Below are 15,537 nucleotides of genomic sequence, written 5' to 3'. Positions count from 1 at the left end.
ACCAAATTGAGAGAAAAAACATTTCCATTCTATGAATTTGCTCTTACAGAATATCTCAGGATGGAAAACCTGATGTGAAGAAAAAGGACCCCAAGGCTAATTAAAAAGGGATAAACTGAGACTTATGAATATGAGACTTATAATTGAATCGCTAAATGAATGGTACGATATTTATCACAACAAAGCATTCAGGCAGTAAAACTGAAGTCACTACTTTACAGAATACAGATCAACACAAAAAATAAATCATTTTCTAACCTTTATTCAGCAATTTTAGTCATTTCCCCCACATCATTAATATTACATATAATACACACTTATGAAAGCTGACTCCAGAATTTATTATTATTTATTTAACATTTATTTAACCAGCCGATAATCCTTTGTCAGCTTGTCGCAGCACCTGAACACTGCACAAATCGATGCAGTGTGTACATGTTTCGATGGGGAGCTAAACTCGATGGGTGCGGTGTTAAAGTCCGGGGTAGAGAGAGATGTGCATGCACAGTTGCGCAGTGGAGCTCATCTCGACAGGGTGAGACTGACTACGGGTTGAGTGTGCAGTGTCAGCACAAACCATTCAGAGGATAGGGGTGTCAGGACAAACCATTTTTAACCAGCATGCCTGAACCCGGCATGTCCGCTACATGGCGGGCATGCTGTGGCCGAAGACCATGGGCATGTGAGGGGGCGCAAGAGCTCCCTCTGGACTTGTTGGAGGTGCACCCCCATAGCACCTCCAAGAAAATAATTACTCATTTATTATTTTAATTTAATTTCATCCCATGTTTTTGAGGCCTTGTCTACACTGAGACTGAACTTCTGCTATATAATCTTTATCTTTGTCATTTTCAAAAAGTGTTCCAATCAAGAAATATCTCGGTTCTCACAGATCCAGTGAAACTGCGTGAAAATGCTGTAGTACATATGCCAGGCCTGTATGTAGCGCTGCAATGCTTCTACAAAAATGGAGAAGAAGACGTGATGCTAGTTAATAGCAACGAAAGCTAAAACTTTAGAAGCCGGTGTTCTGACAAGATGTCATTTCTGTCGAGAGACCAGCCCTCCGCACAGGTCTCTCTACCCAGACTCCCCCCCCCGTCCACACCTCTCCCGTCGGGTTGACGTGCCTCTCGTTACCTCCCCGACTGAGCAACCGAGGAATGGAAAATACAAAAGTGTCTTTTCAATTTTAGAAAGTTAAAATTTGCATGTGCACGCTGTATTTACAGCACAATATTGTCGGGACGCTCAACTCAACAGACCATTCACACGTGGAGTTGAGCTCCCCCATGCACATATGTTTTGTCTTTACATGAAAATACAACAGCAATAAGTGTGTTTTGAATTTTAAAAAGTTAAAATTTGCATGTGCTGACACCCCCAAACTCCGAATGGTTTGTGCTGACACTGCACACTCAACCTGTGAGTCAGTCTCACCCTCTGGATGGGTATTTCATCTGGACGGGACAACGGTGTTGCAGACCGCACAGTCCGCCCTGCCTCCACTGCGCATGCGTAATTTCAGAGCTCAGCAGCTTGTTTGAGACAGTCTCTTCACCCAAAGTGATCAAATGGATTAATGGGATTATTAACATCAGATGATGAAGGTAAAACCTCTTAAATCATTTGAAAGTCATCTTTAAGCAGAAACGAGGCGATATTCTGTGACACTTTGAAATGGCCGACGCGCAGTGAACGCATCAGCTAGCAGCTCGTGTAGCCACAGAGCTCTGATCGCTTCCTCTTTTATGAAATAATACTAAATTTATGTGGAAATGATTGTTGTACAGAAGCTTCAGATATGTGTCGCTGAGATAGATGATGACTGGAGTGCAGTTTGAAGAAGAAACGAGGTGATAATCCGAGAACCGCAGCTAATGACGCATGCACAGTGAAGGCAGGGCGGACCGATTTTTAGGGGGACCATTCGGTCAGCGACACTGGCATTGAAGTGCTGATTCACACTGTGCATAATTTCTGTTTTTAAAACGTAAAACATGGACAGTTTTGTGACAACTCTTCACCCGAACAGACACGGACCTCTGCTAATTTACATCATTATAGTTATTGTCCCTACGACGTCTTACAGGCGAAAGAAACCAACACACCGCCACTGAGTGACCACTAGATGGCAGACGAAGGCTGAGAAAACCGTCCACTGGACCACTTCAAAGACTGCGTGTGCGTGTGGGCGCACGGAGCGCATGCCCCATAGCTGCTTCGTCCTTACTTGCATGAGCTCGGGAATTAATTTGATAAAACAATAAAAATCAAAGTAATCATTAGAGATCATCAGCTGGTGCTGAACTGTGAGCAAAACAGGGCGCGTGCACGACTTGGGCACGCGCTCCCGATGATTATTTTTCTCTTCTGGTCCGCTGTTAATAAAAAATATGTCAAAACAAACAGTATACCAGCGGAAGTGAGGCTGTGTGTGCTCCACAATAAAAGAACAGCGACCTTAAAACACATTTTAAGTACATTTTTATTTCTTAGTTTCTTTTTGATTAATGTTTTCTGATTGTTATTTCTGGTCTCACTCCTGACATTAATTTTTTTAGCAGCACAGTGGCTAAGGTTAGCACTGCTGCCTCCCAGGAAGAAGGTTGTGGGATTGCTTCCTGCCTGGTTCTTTCTGTGTGGGGTTTGCATGTTCTCTCCATGTCTGCGTGGTTTTCCTCCCACACTCAAAAACATGCTTATTTAGAATCTCCTCCTTTCTCTGTGCCTGAGCAAGACACCATTTAACGTGGAGCTGGTCCCCGGGCGCCGGACTGTGGCTGCTCACTGCTCTCAGGGGTTGTTTGTATTGTAATGTCGTTGTTTGTACTGTATGGTATGTACAAACAATGAAGGCCCTTCTTTTTTCCTCTTTTTCTTCTTCTGTGTTGTCTTATGAGAAATTTACACATATAAGTGTGACGGACGAAGGAGTGGTGATGGTCCAGTGGTTAAGCGTTGGGCTTGAGACCAGAGGATCCTCGGTTCAAATCCCAATCTGACCGGAAAATAACTAAGGGCCCTTGGGCAAGGTCCTAAATCCCCTAGTTGTCCCCGGTGTGTAGTGGGCGCCTTGCATGGCAGCAGCCTGACATCGGGGTGAATGTGAGGCATTGAGGCTTTTCAGGTTTCAAATCCTGCAAAACCTCGGAGAGGTCACTGTGCTGAGAGATCTCAGTAACACTGAAAACTGCATTGAGATGCTCTGATCACGCTGCACTTTAACCGCTGCACACGGACAACAGCATTAACATCGCAACATAAAACTATTTTTATATTGTGCCTAAAACTTGTGAATATATTCTCTGGGTTTATAAACATTGTTACTGCGTTTGTTTTATGTCAACATGCGAGAATCACAGGCTGTCTCTCCGTTATTTTCAGTGGGAGCTGCTGTGAGCTACAATCGCTTCCTGATCATGTCGTTCTGGGGGAAAGTGAAGTTTGCTCTTTAACGTCTTGATTATTGTTCTTTGCAACACTGTTTGTCTTCTTTGTTCCAGACTGATATATATAATATGTCTGAAATTCGGTTTCCGTTTATTAAATTCCACTCAGATTAAACGTAGCAGACACAGATTATTTGTTATAATTGTTTTAGCAAGTTTTCAGGGTATCATGCAGCAGTCTCTTACTAACATGATGAAAACCATAAAAAATGACATTTTTGTAGTATAATATTCATTTACAATTGTCATCATGTGGATTCTTTATGTTGTTTTGGCTGCAGCGACTCTCTGGCACGCAAGGGATTATGGGATACGTGAAAACCCTGAATTAATGTGAAGCGCTTTGAGCATCTGATGCAGATGGAAAAGCGCTATATAAATGCAGTCCATTTACCATTTATGAATAAACTTTGATTTATTGTCGTTTTGTTAATGCTATTTTGACAAGGACAATTTTAGCATTCAGTTTTCGTCAATTTTCATTTGATTAATTAATTAATTTTAATTAATTAAATTGATTAATTAATTTTGTTTATATAGCACCAAATCACAACAAAGCTGCCTCAAGGCGCTTCACACAGGTAATGTCTAATCTTACCAACCCCTAGAGCAAGCACATAGGTGACAGTGGTAAGGAAGAGCTCCCTCTGCTGATATTGAGGAAGAAACCTCAAGCAGACCAGACTCAAAGGGGTGACCCACTGCTTAGGCCATGCTACCAAAAAGGTTTACAATACAGAACATATAACACAATAATAATTGATGAGAGTCCATGCAGGCGCCCACTCCACCGTCGGTGGGGTTGGGGAGGTTGAGCCACTCAGTGGATCTGTTCCTGCAACAGAGTCTGTTCCGCGTGTGTTTGGCTATATTTAAAGGAGTATGTATGCACACACCATCTACACACTGCTGCAGACTGAATGTGCACACTGTGTGTGCACACATGCACTGTTTCAAGAGTAACAACACCATTGGGCAAAACTGGCTTGCTGTATGTCAGAGGTCTCAAACCGGTTCCAGAAAGGGCTGAGAGGGTGCAGGCTTTCTGTGCAACCATCCACTCCAGCAGGTGATTTCACTGATTAACTGATTTCACCTGCTCAAAGTGATGTTAATCAGTGAAATCACCTGCTGGAGTGGATGGTTGCACAGAAAACCTGCACCCTCTCAGCCCTTTCTGGAACCGGTTTGAGACCTCTGCTGTATGTTTAACATTTCAGAATGATCGTCCCTGTAACTTGATTTGTTGACGATCACAGTCAGTAACTCAGTGGGTCAGGAGCTAGGCTACCAGTATGTAGACATGGGTTCATTTCCAGGTCATCAGGTCACCTGTCTGTGTCCTTTGATTAGTCCCTTCATCTGCGTTGTCCCCGTCCACTCAGCTGTAAGTGTGTCCCAGTGTCAGCCGGGGAAGTCACCTGTGAAGGACTGGTGTCACATGCAGAAAGAGTCATCAACTCTCATCTGCTTCATGGGACAGAATCTGGTGAGAAGCCTCGACACCAACGTGCCTCAAGGTCGGTCACATGACTTACAAGCGTCAGAGGAAAAGCGGTGACTTGCCATTCATTTTCAATCAGAGTGGATGTTTTGCAGTGGTCAGAGATCGTTCTGCTGCTGGCTCGGCAAGGCCAAAATAGACATGAAGTCTATTTTGTGCAAACACTGAGTGAACAAAATATTGCCAGTTGGAGTGAATAGGCAGTGTTATGTCAGCTGGTTGTTTGCTCAAACAAATTTGTCTATGATGGAGGATGTTTCTCATATATGTTGTAAAGGTAAGTGAGAAATAAATACTTCTAAATCTAAAAACACTGTTCTTGTAACAAAATAACACCTCTGAAGTAATTTACAAGACATCTTACAGCGATGTAGCATGCACGCCGTGAGAACGTCCATCGAGCAACAAAACCAACTGTTTGTCTCCATCGATTGTGAGCATAACATCAGGGCAGGACGTCTTCATAGTTACGTCATCATTCAGTCATGTCATAAAAAGACAGACTGATGGAGGGACATATGAAAGCATTTTAGGTAAACGTGATAAATACCTGACAAGTTAAGGGTTCGTTTAATGACATTGCAGGTGCGTTTTATTTTGAAAGCCACTTCAGGAATAACCTCGGTGTTATTGCGGTGACTTGACGGTGGTGTGAGCGGCGTTGGGATCCAAAGTGTCAGGAGGGGATTCAGGGAAATCTGGGAAAAGGGGAATCAACGGTTCGGACCGGAACTAAAGCCACAGTTATCCCAGCCGGGCCTTACGGGTCAAACTGGGTTTTTTCCTGCGGACGCCTGCGTGAGGTTTCCCCGCCGCTGGATCCGGGATCTGCACAGTAAGTAGCCTGGTTAGCCCACCTCCGTCCCGCTACATTGTGTTTGCGTCCCGCTTCCTGTGCAGACGTCAGAGTGTTCGAACCCTGACCTTGGATGTGGATTATGTAGCCGGAGGCTGTGATTGAAGCTCTGTGTCTGTCTGTGCGTGGACACGGACAGTAGATCGGCTCCTTTTTTCCTGCTGCTCCTCCTCTCACAGGCCCGAACCCTGGAGCTGGACTCACGGAGTCCCGGTGTACGTAAGTCGGACAACGAGCCGGAGGCTCGATCGAGGCGTGGCAGCCCGTCTGTGTCTAAGAACCGGCAAAATCTACGTCCAGTCCCAAAGAAAAATGACCGATAATTTAGCGTCATCACACATGCAGGCCCATCTGTCTGTCTACATAGCAGTTACCCCCCCACCCTTTTCATGACAGTAGGTCTCTCTATGACAGTAGGTCTCTCTCTATGACAGTAGGTCTCTCTCTATGACAGTAGGTCTCTCTCTCTTCATGACAGTAGGTCTCTCTCTATGACAGTAGGTCTCTCTCTCTTCATGACAGTAGGTCTCTCTCTATGACAGTAGGTCTCTCTTTATGATAGTAGGTCTCTCTATGACAGTAGATCTCTCTCTCCATGACAGTAGGTCTCTCTCTCTTTTTATCACAGTAGACTTCGCTCTCTTTTCTCATGACAATAGGTCTCTCTCTCGCTCTCTCTTCATGACAGTAGGTCTCTCTCTGACAGTAGATCTCTCTCTCTCTATGACAGTAGGTCTCTCTCGCTTCATGACAGTAGGTCTCTCTCTCTTCATGACAGTAGGTCTCTCTCTCTTTATGATAGTAGGTCTCTATGACAGTAGGTCTCTCTCTCTTCATGACAGTAGGTCTCTCTCTCTTTATGATAGTAGGTCTCTATGACAGTAGGTCTCTCTCTTTTCATGACAGTAGGTCTCTCTCTCTCTTCATGACAGTAGATCTCTCTCTCTCTCTCTTCATGACAGTAGATCTCTCTCTCTCTCTCTTCATGACAGTAGATCTCTCTCTCTCTCTCCATGACAGTAGATCTCTCTCTCTCTCTCTCTCTCTCTCTCTCTCTCTCTCTCCATGACAGTAGATCTCTCTCTCTCTCTCCATGACAGTAGATCTCTCTCTCTCTCTCTCTCTCTCTCCATGACAGTAGGTCTCTTCATGACAGTAGGTCTCTCTTTCTCTCTCTATGACAGTAGGTCTCTCTCTCTTCATGACAGTAGACCTCTCTCTCTTTTCTCATGACAATAGGTCTCTCTCTTTCTCTCTCTTTTCTCACGACAGTAGGTCTCTCTCTCTCTCTCTCTTTATGACAGTACACTTCTCTCTCTCTTTTCTCATGACAGTAGGTCTCTCTCTCTCTTCATGACAGTAGACTTCTGTCTTTCTCTTTTCAGACCTGTCATGAAGAGGGAGAGACAGAGGTCTACCACCACAAAGAGAGGCCTCTCCATGACCGTAGGTCTCTCTCTCTTCATGACAGTAGGTCTCTCTCTCTCTCTTTTCAGGACAGTAGATCTCTTCATGACAGTAGGTCTCGCTCTCTTTCTCTCTTCATGGCAGTAGGCCTCTCCATGACAGTAGGCCTGCTCTCTCTCTCTTTTCATGACAGTAGGCCTCTCTTCATGGCAGTAGGTCTCTCTCCTCTCTCTTTATGACAGTAGGTCTCTCTCTCTTTATGACAGTAGGTCTGTCTTCATGACAGTAGGTCTCTTCATGACAGTAGACCTCTGTCTCTCTCTTTTCATGACAGTAGATCTCTCTCTCTTTTCATGACAGTAGATTTCTCTCCATGACAGTAGGTCTTGCTCTCTCTCTCTCCATGACAGTAGACCTCTCTTCATGACAGTGGGCCTCTCTCTGTCTCTCCTCTCTTTTCATGACAGTGGGCCTCTCTTCATGACAGTGGGCCTCTCTCTCTCCCTTCATGACATTAGGCCTCTCTCTTTTCACAACAGTAGGATTCTCTTTCTGTTTTCATGACAGTAGGCCTCTTTCTCTTCATGAAAGTAGGCTGCTCTCTCTCTCATGGCAGTAGACCTCTCCATGACAGTAGGCCTTGCTCTCTCTCTCCATGACAGTAGGCCTCTCTTCATAGCAGTAGGCCTTGCTCTCTCTGTCTCTCTCCATGACAGTAGGTCTCTCTTCATGGCAGTAGGCCTTTCTCTCTCTTTTCATGACAGTAGATCTCTCTCCTCTCTCTTTTCATGACAGTAGATCTCTCTCCTCTCTCACTTCATGACAGTAGACCTCTCTCTTCATGACAGTAGGCCTCTCTCACTTTTTCTCTTTGTGGCAGTAGACCTCTCTCTCTCCATGACAGTAGGCCTCTCTCTTTGTGATAGTAGACCTCTGTCTCTCCCTCTTCATGACAGTAGGCCTCTCTGTCTCTCTCCATGACAGAAGGTCTCTCGCTCGTTCTCTCTTCGTGACAGTAGGCCTCTCTCTCTCACTTCTCGTGACAGTAACATGTCTTCATTGCAGTAGACCTACTCCTCTTTCTCTCTCTTTTCTCATGACAGTAGGTCTGTCTTCGTGGCAGTAGACATGCCTCTCTGCTATGGCAGTGTCGACCTATCTGTCTCTCTTTTTGGCAGTAGGCCTTTTTGTCTGTTGGTCATCATGACAGTAGTCCAGTCTGTCTTCATGGCAGTAGGCCTCTGTATGTTTCTCCTTGTGGTAGTAGGTTTCTTTGTCTTCATGGCAGTAGGCCTCTCTCTTGGTCTCCCTCTGTTGTCATGGCAGTAGGCCTCCCCCTTCTCTCCTTGTGGAAGTAGGTCTCAGTTCAATTTCAGTGGAGCTTTATTGACATGGGAAACATAAGCAAGTGTTACACAGACCTAAAAATTAAGAAGATGTACAACCAGTTCACAATATTCTCCAGTAAATAAATGTGTAAACAGGAGATGTAGGATTAAAATAATAGTAAAAATTGTGCTTTCGATGCAACAGTGTACTGTCCTATAAAATGTGTTGTATTAAACAGTAGCTGAGTTACCTGTTCTACGCACTGGGAATAGAGAATAATTTTAACCATGTCATTCGGTGTTTTACAGTTGTGAATCTCACGCCGTCTTGCGGCCTGTAACTCACACGAGAGGTCGGTTTCAGCAGAGTTCCTGGGTCAGGAGCTCAGTACTCATAGTGTAACACATCTCGTGAAGTACAACAAATCAACATCAGGGCACAGCAGAAGTCCATCACAGGTGCTACACCTCCTCTAGATAACCCTCTCAACTTGGGAGAACATATCATCATCATCATAATCGCCCGTGAACTCGCTATCAACACCATTCACATCCTCGCTTTGCCATTGTTTACATGCGCTGTGAGACAAAAGAACTCTGCTGGCACCGCAGTGCATTCTGGGAAATGCAGGGGGCCGCCAGGGGGATTCTGGGAAACGCTGAAGCACCAAATTGTATATTTCATGTCCTGTTAGTTAAGGTGTTGAATTGCATTGTGTGTATGTTGTCGTCATTAATTTTCATAGAGCAATTTGTGGCATTCATGAGACTCAAGTGAATGATGATAGAAAGCTGACAGCATGTCATGTCACTGCAGTGCTGTGGGATATATAATGTCTCTGCAGATGTTTCCCAGTTCTGTTACATTTCATGTGTTTAGCACTTGGGCTTACGTCCCTTGCTTCTTGGGAAACCTATCGACAGTCTACCAGTCTGCATGCTGTACACAGTAGGTACATTTTAAGTAAAAAACAAAACAAAAAAAATACACAAGCCTTAACATGTACACAGTGCGCATTGGCCTGTTCAGATTCTAATTAAAGTCCACCCTAGCCAGCCACTACTAACGTAGTAAGTAAAGCTTGATGCTTGCTACCTGACCTGAGTACCACGTGAACTGTGAAAACAAGGGCCCCAGTGAGCTGGCTGTGATTTTAATATATAAAGCTGTGTGTGTGTGTGCGCGCGCGCGCTAAGGACCCCAGTGACCTCCCCCTTGGTGCCCCCAGTCACCATAGCAAGTTTGGTGTCGATTCCTTAAACCTCTGGGGCCGACGCTGTTGTATACGACGGCTAAGACCAAGCTTTACTAAATTATAAATAACTTTTTAATATGAGATAGAAACGTACTTTTTTTTTTTTTTCTGAAAAGTTAACTCCGCGGACCTTCGAGCCAGCCATCGGCCATCTTTGTACTCCTCATAGAAGCTGTGCGCAATGTGAGTGTCCAATTGGAATTGGTTTCACCATCACATTATTTTCCAAAATCCAATCCTAGGGCAATTTACCTCACGTGAAAAACCAAAGATCATTTTCAGGAGTGATATGTTACTAGTTGGCCCATTTGAATAGCCCCATGGGTGCTCCAATGAGTACATACTGTTGGTCCCCATGCGCCCTGCGCCATTACGCACAGCAATCAGTGAAGCAGCAAACGGAGAGCCTCTGATGACAATCTCACGTGCTCAAAGAGTGTGTAACTATCATGATTGCTCCACTAGTTTGCATGTGAATGTTACTGGATAACTCTGTTGCTTTCTCTGTGTAAAGCACTGTTTACCATATCAATGGACAACAAAATGCATAGACCATTTTGTATATTATTCAAAATGTGCATTTGTGTTTATTGTTTGAACCTTTTTATTGTACAGGTTTTCACACAAGACCTCAAATTATTGTTATAAAGTGTCAAAACAGTTGTTTATTATAGTTTGCTGTGTGTTTTGAATAAATGTGTGTGGAAAATTATTTTTCGCTTTATTTTTTCCTTGCCTATTTTTGATTGTAAACCTTTATTACACTTATAAAACACTACTATGGCATATATATTCTGAAAGCACAGGTTGGCCTGAAAAAAGAGAAATAAAACTTGATTGTGGGATGTAGGGAGAGCTGTTAACAGCAATAATAAAATATTTAAGCCAGGCGAGTGAACTGTCCAAAAAATGCCCTCAGACCCCAGAGGGTTAATTACTGTGGCTGTGCATAGCGAACGCACATGCACAAGCACACGTGCACGGTCAGCTTTATATGTTAGATGGATAAAGTGACATTGTAGTTTAATCTCCTGTTTTAGGTTTCCAGTGGTTTATATCCGTTGCTCCTTCTGTTTGTGTTTCAGCAACTCACAAACTTTGCTGCTGTGTTTTCACATTTTTGTACTTAACCCAACAGATACAGAAGTTTGTTGATGTTGGTCATGCTCTCAAAGTCGTTTTGGGTGTATGTGATTTGTAGGAAGTATATGTCTCTGATGTCTTGGTACAGCGGTGTAGGTGGTTTGGAAGTATAGCTCGCTCTCCACCTTGTGTTGTGAGCAGTGGGTGCGCAGTCTGTCTTCTCTGGGGAGCCAGGTTTGTCTGTGGCGACCTTTCTCCACAGCGAGGCTGTGCTCACTGAGTCTGTACATTGTCAAGGATTTCCTGAGCTTTGGGTTGGTCACAGTGCTGAGGTATTCTGCCACGGAGTACAGTCTGTTTAGGGCCAAATAGCATTCAAATTTACTCTGGTTTTTTGGTTTAATTTTTTTCAAATGCATCACATTGTTTTCTTATAATTTGGTTGTTAAGTGTGACGTAATGCATCATGTGATTTTCAACTTTGGGTCCAAACAAAAAAAAAAAATACGCGCTTTGTCAGCTGTTTGTGGTCGTTGGTTGTCTGCATCAGCTGAGCTTCTTTTGAAGCCAAGACCTCACAGCCAGAGTTCCTGGATGTGGGACCAAGTCAATAGGTTGGAAATATCAGCGGAGCTGTCATTTTATAGATTCCCAGTCGATGACAAACAGAAACAGAAGTGGCTACAAATTGATCAGGTAGGCCCCCTACCTTGGCCTTTTTGTTTTGATTGCTAACCATCTCTGCTGGAGGATCAGCTTTGTGCACAATTAATTCTGAGTGTTGTTATCAATGTTGTTGTTGTCAATTCGGCTGCTCCCGTTTTTTTTTTTTTTTTTTCGGGGTCACCACAGCTAGAGGCACACCGATCGATCGGGCACTGATCATTATCAGCCGATCACGCCTTGATCCGTTTGATCGGTGATCGGCAAAATGCGCCGATCAAAAGGACCGATCACAACAGTGCAGGCAGTAGCGCAGGGAGCGCTTGGTCCTGTCATGACACGCCCAGCCAAGAGCATGTGTAGTTTCAAAATGGCTTCGCCGGTCTGGACTTTTTTTGCGGTGTCAAAAATAGACACGAAATTTGCTATTTGCAACACTTCAATCAATCAATCAATCAACTTGTTTCTTATATAGCGCCAAATCACAACAAACAGTTGCCCCAAGGCGCTCAACACTTGTGACTAGGGATGGGTATCGAGAACCGGTTCCTTTCGGGTATCGTTAAGAAATGATTCGATCCACCGACATCAATAAGCTTTGTGCTTAACGATTCTGTTATCGGTCCTTCAGAGTGGCCGTTGTTTTGGGGGGTGTTTGTCAGGAAAATGATAATTTCTCTACATTGATTACAGACCCTGCAACGGGTCCGTGATCAACTTTTCTGCAGTGCGGCTTTGCTCTGAACCTTGGACCAATCAAAGCAGTGGTTCACAGATTGAAGCAATGCTTCGATCTGTTGGTTCGTTTATACTTTCTTTCTTTCGCTTAATTTTCCCCCGCTAAAACCTTAAAGAGCATACGTCTGTGAGTATTATTTACCTTTTCTATGTTAAACTGACCTGTTATGGTCTTCTGAAACAGTTGATAGATGTATTTTACAACTTAAAAACGGGAGCGATGCTAATGCGTTAGCATGTCTGTGGCATTTTCAATGTTAAAAGTTAGCATTACGCATTTGCAGCTGTCATCACGTTCGGGTGCATTTGTTTTCAAATTGTAATATTTCTTAAATTTATTTTTGTTTATATATTAATAATCTAATGATTATTATATACAATTTTAGAGAAAGAGACAAAAAGAACCTGAATAGAAACACAACAGAAAATATAAAAGCAACTAACAATGAACATACATAAATAAATACATACATACATAAATAAATGTTTCCTGTGAACACCTAGTGACTCTTACACCTCCATTTCATCCCTGTCTTATTTAAGTTTAATGACAGTTTGTTTCGGTCAAACCATATTTTTAATGTGTTAATTTCTTCAGTGATTTCCTCCAGAACTATCTGACAAACTTGAAAACTGCTGCATCCTAGTAAGAGCAGAATACTACTGGAATGAATTTAAATGCGGAAAGTTTTGTTTTTTCCTCACTACGAGGTCTATTAGAAAAGTATCCGACCTTATTTTTTTCAAAAACCATATGGATTTGAATCACGTGTGATTGCCTCAGACAAGCTTGAACCCTCATGCGCATGCGTGAGTTTTTCCACGCCTATCGGTTGCGTCATTCGCCTGTGAGCAGGCTTTGAGTGAGGAGTGGTCCAGCCCCCTCGTCATTGTTTCATTGCCAGGAAATCGCGGAATGATTTGGGCTTTTTTTCCATCAGAATTTTTTCAGAAACTGTTAGAGACTGGCAGCTGGAAACCATTAGAAAAATTTATCTGGCTTTCGGTGAAAATGTTACGGGCTTGGTAGAGAATAAGGAGTGTTACTGTCGCTTTAAGGATGGCCCCCAGCGGCTGTGGGGTGCGCCGTGCTCCGAAGCCTCCATCAACAGGCTGAACGACCATGGATTCGCTACTGGAGCGAGACAAAACCACCTCCGTTTTGGTCTCACAGGACGGATTTGAGATGGCGTTCAGACAGCTGTCGGTGGTTTTTCCATCAGTGATTATCCGAGAAATTGTGGATGTGCCTGGACATGCCAGAACATGTCCCTTGAGGCTTCATCACGGCGTTGCTTTGCACCATGCGGCACCGCATGTAGGTCTCACAGTAGATCTCTCTCTCTCTCTTCATGACAGTAGGGCTCTCTCTCTCTCTCTCTTCATGACAGTAGGGCTCTCTCTCTCTCTCTTTTCATGACAGTAGGGCTCTCTCTCTTCATGACAGTAGGGCTCTCTCTCTCTCTTTTCATGACAGTAGGGCTCTCTCTCTCTCTTCATGACAGTAGACCTCTCTCTCTCTTTTCTCATGACAGTAGGTCTCTCTCTCTTTATGACAGTAGACTTCTCTCTCTCTCTTTTCTCATGACAGTAGGTCTCTCTCTCTTTATGACAGTAGGTCTCTCTGTCTCTTTTTATGACAGTAGACTTCTCTCTCTCTTTTCTCATGACAGTAGGTCTCTCTCTCTCTTCATGACAGTAGGTCTCTCTCTCTTTATGACAGTAGACCTCTCTGTCTTTGCTCATGACAGTAGGTCTCTCTCTTTGCTCATGACAGTAGGTCTTCATGACAGTAGGTCTCTCTCTTTGCTCATGACAGTAGGTCTCTCTCTCTCTTTATGACAGTAGGTCTCTCTTCATGACAGTAGACCTCTCTCTCTCTTTTCTCATGACAGTAGGTCTCTCTCTCTTTTCTCATGACAGTAGACTTCTGTCTCTCTATCTTTTCTCATGACAGTAGGTCTCTCTCCTCTCTTTGTGACAGTAGACTTCTGTTTCTCTATCTTTGCTCATGACAGTAGGTCTCTCTCCTCTCTCTTTATGACAGTAGACCTCTCTCTCTTTTCTCATGACAATAGGTCTCTCTCTTTATGACAGTAGGGCTCTCTCTCTCTCGCTCTCTCTCTCTCTCTTTATGACAGTTCTGTCTCTCTATCTTTTCTCATGACAGTAGGTCTCTCTCCTCTCTCTTTATGACAGTAGACCTCTCTCTTTGCTCATGACAGTAGGTCTCTCTCTCTCTTTGCTCATGACAGTAGGTCTCTCTCTCTTCATGACAGTAGACCTCTCTCTCTTTTCTCATGACAATAGGTCTCTCTCTCTCTCTTTATGACAGTAGGTCTCTCTTCATGACAGTAGACCTCTCTCTCTCTTTTCTCATGACAGTAGGTCTCTCTCTCTCTTTATGACAGTAGGGCTCTCTCTCTCCATGACAGTAGGTCTCTCTCTCTCTTTGCTCATGACAGTAGGGCTCTCTCTCTTCATGACAGTAGACCTCTCTCTCTTTTCTCATGACAATAGGTCTCTCTCTCTCTCTTTATGACAGTAGGTCTCTCTTCATGACAGTAGACCTCTCTCTTTTCTCATGACAGTAGGTCTCTCTCTCTCTCTCTCTTTATGACAGTAGGGCTCTCTCTCTCTCCATGACAGTAGGGCTCTCTCTCTCTTTTCCTTCTCAACCTCTACTGGTGGTTGGCTCTCACTGCGGTATTGTATCACTTCCTGTTCCGGAGCACAGCGGTGTTTTTCTGTATCTGTTAGCTGTTTAATCTGCGCAGTTAGATTGATCTAGTTATCTAGATTACGATTTGTTTCCCAGTGTAATCTTTACGTGCCTTAACTAAAGCACTCCTTCTGCCGAATCACCTCTAAATTATTTACACATTATTCACTTGTTTTTAGGAATCCGCTAGCTTAGCGTAGCTACTAGCTCTTAGCCGATTTAGCATGGCGGCTTCTCCTGTCTCTCCCGCACTTTTCTGCTCTGGGTGTGAAATGTTTAGTTATTCCTCGGCCTCCTTTAGCAGTAACGGTACTTGTAATAAGTGTAGCTTATTCGTAGCTTTGGAGGCCAGGCTGGGCGAATTGGAGACTCGGCTCCGCACCGTGGAAAATTCTACAGCTAGCCAGGCCCCTGTAGTCGGTGCGAACCAAGGTAGCTTAGCCGCCGTTAGTTACCCCCTGGCAGATCCCGAGCAGCCGGGAAAGCAGGCTGACTGGGTGACTGTGAGGAGGAAGCGTAGCCCTAAAC

General features: G+C 44.0%; 1 protein-coding gene across 3 annotated transcripts in view; it reads left to right on the top strand.

The window, feature by feature from the left end:
- Positions 1 to 5,591: 5,591 nt before the first annotated feature.
- The window catches only part of raph1a (Ras association (RalGDS/AF-6) and pleckstrin homology domains 1a), a 356,622-nt gene continuing 346,676 nt past the window's right edge, over positions 5,592 to 15,537 (top strand). For all 3 annotated transcript variants that reach the window (XM_034185831.1, XM_034185828.1, XM_034185829.1), the window contains exon 1: positions 5,592 to 5,791. The gene's annotated coding sequence lies outside the window, so the exon portion shown is untranslated. The remainder of the gene's footprint in view (positions 5,792 to 15,537) is intronic.

Source organism: Thalassophryne amazonica, chromosome 14, assembly GCF_902500255.1.
Source record: "Thalassophryne amazonica chromosome 14, fThaAma1.1, whole genome shotgun sequence".
In the NCBI taxonomy this organism is placed as follows: domain Eukaryota; kingdom Metazoa; phylum Chordata; class Actinopteri; order Batrachoidiformes; family Batrachoididae; genus Thalassophryne; species Thalassophryne amazonica.
Note: the sequence above shows the minus strand (reverse complement) of the source record. Positions and strands in the feature narration are given on the sequence as shown.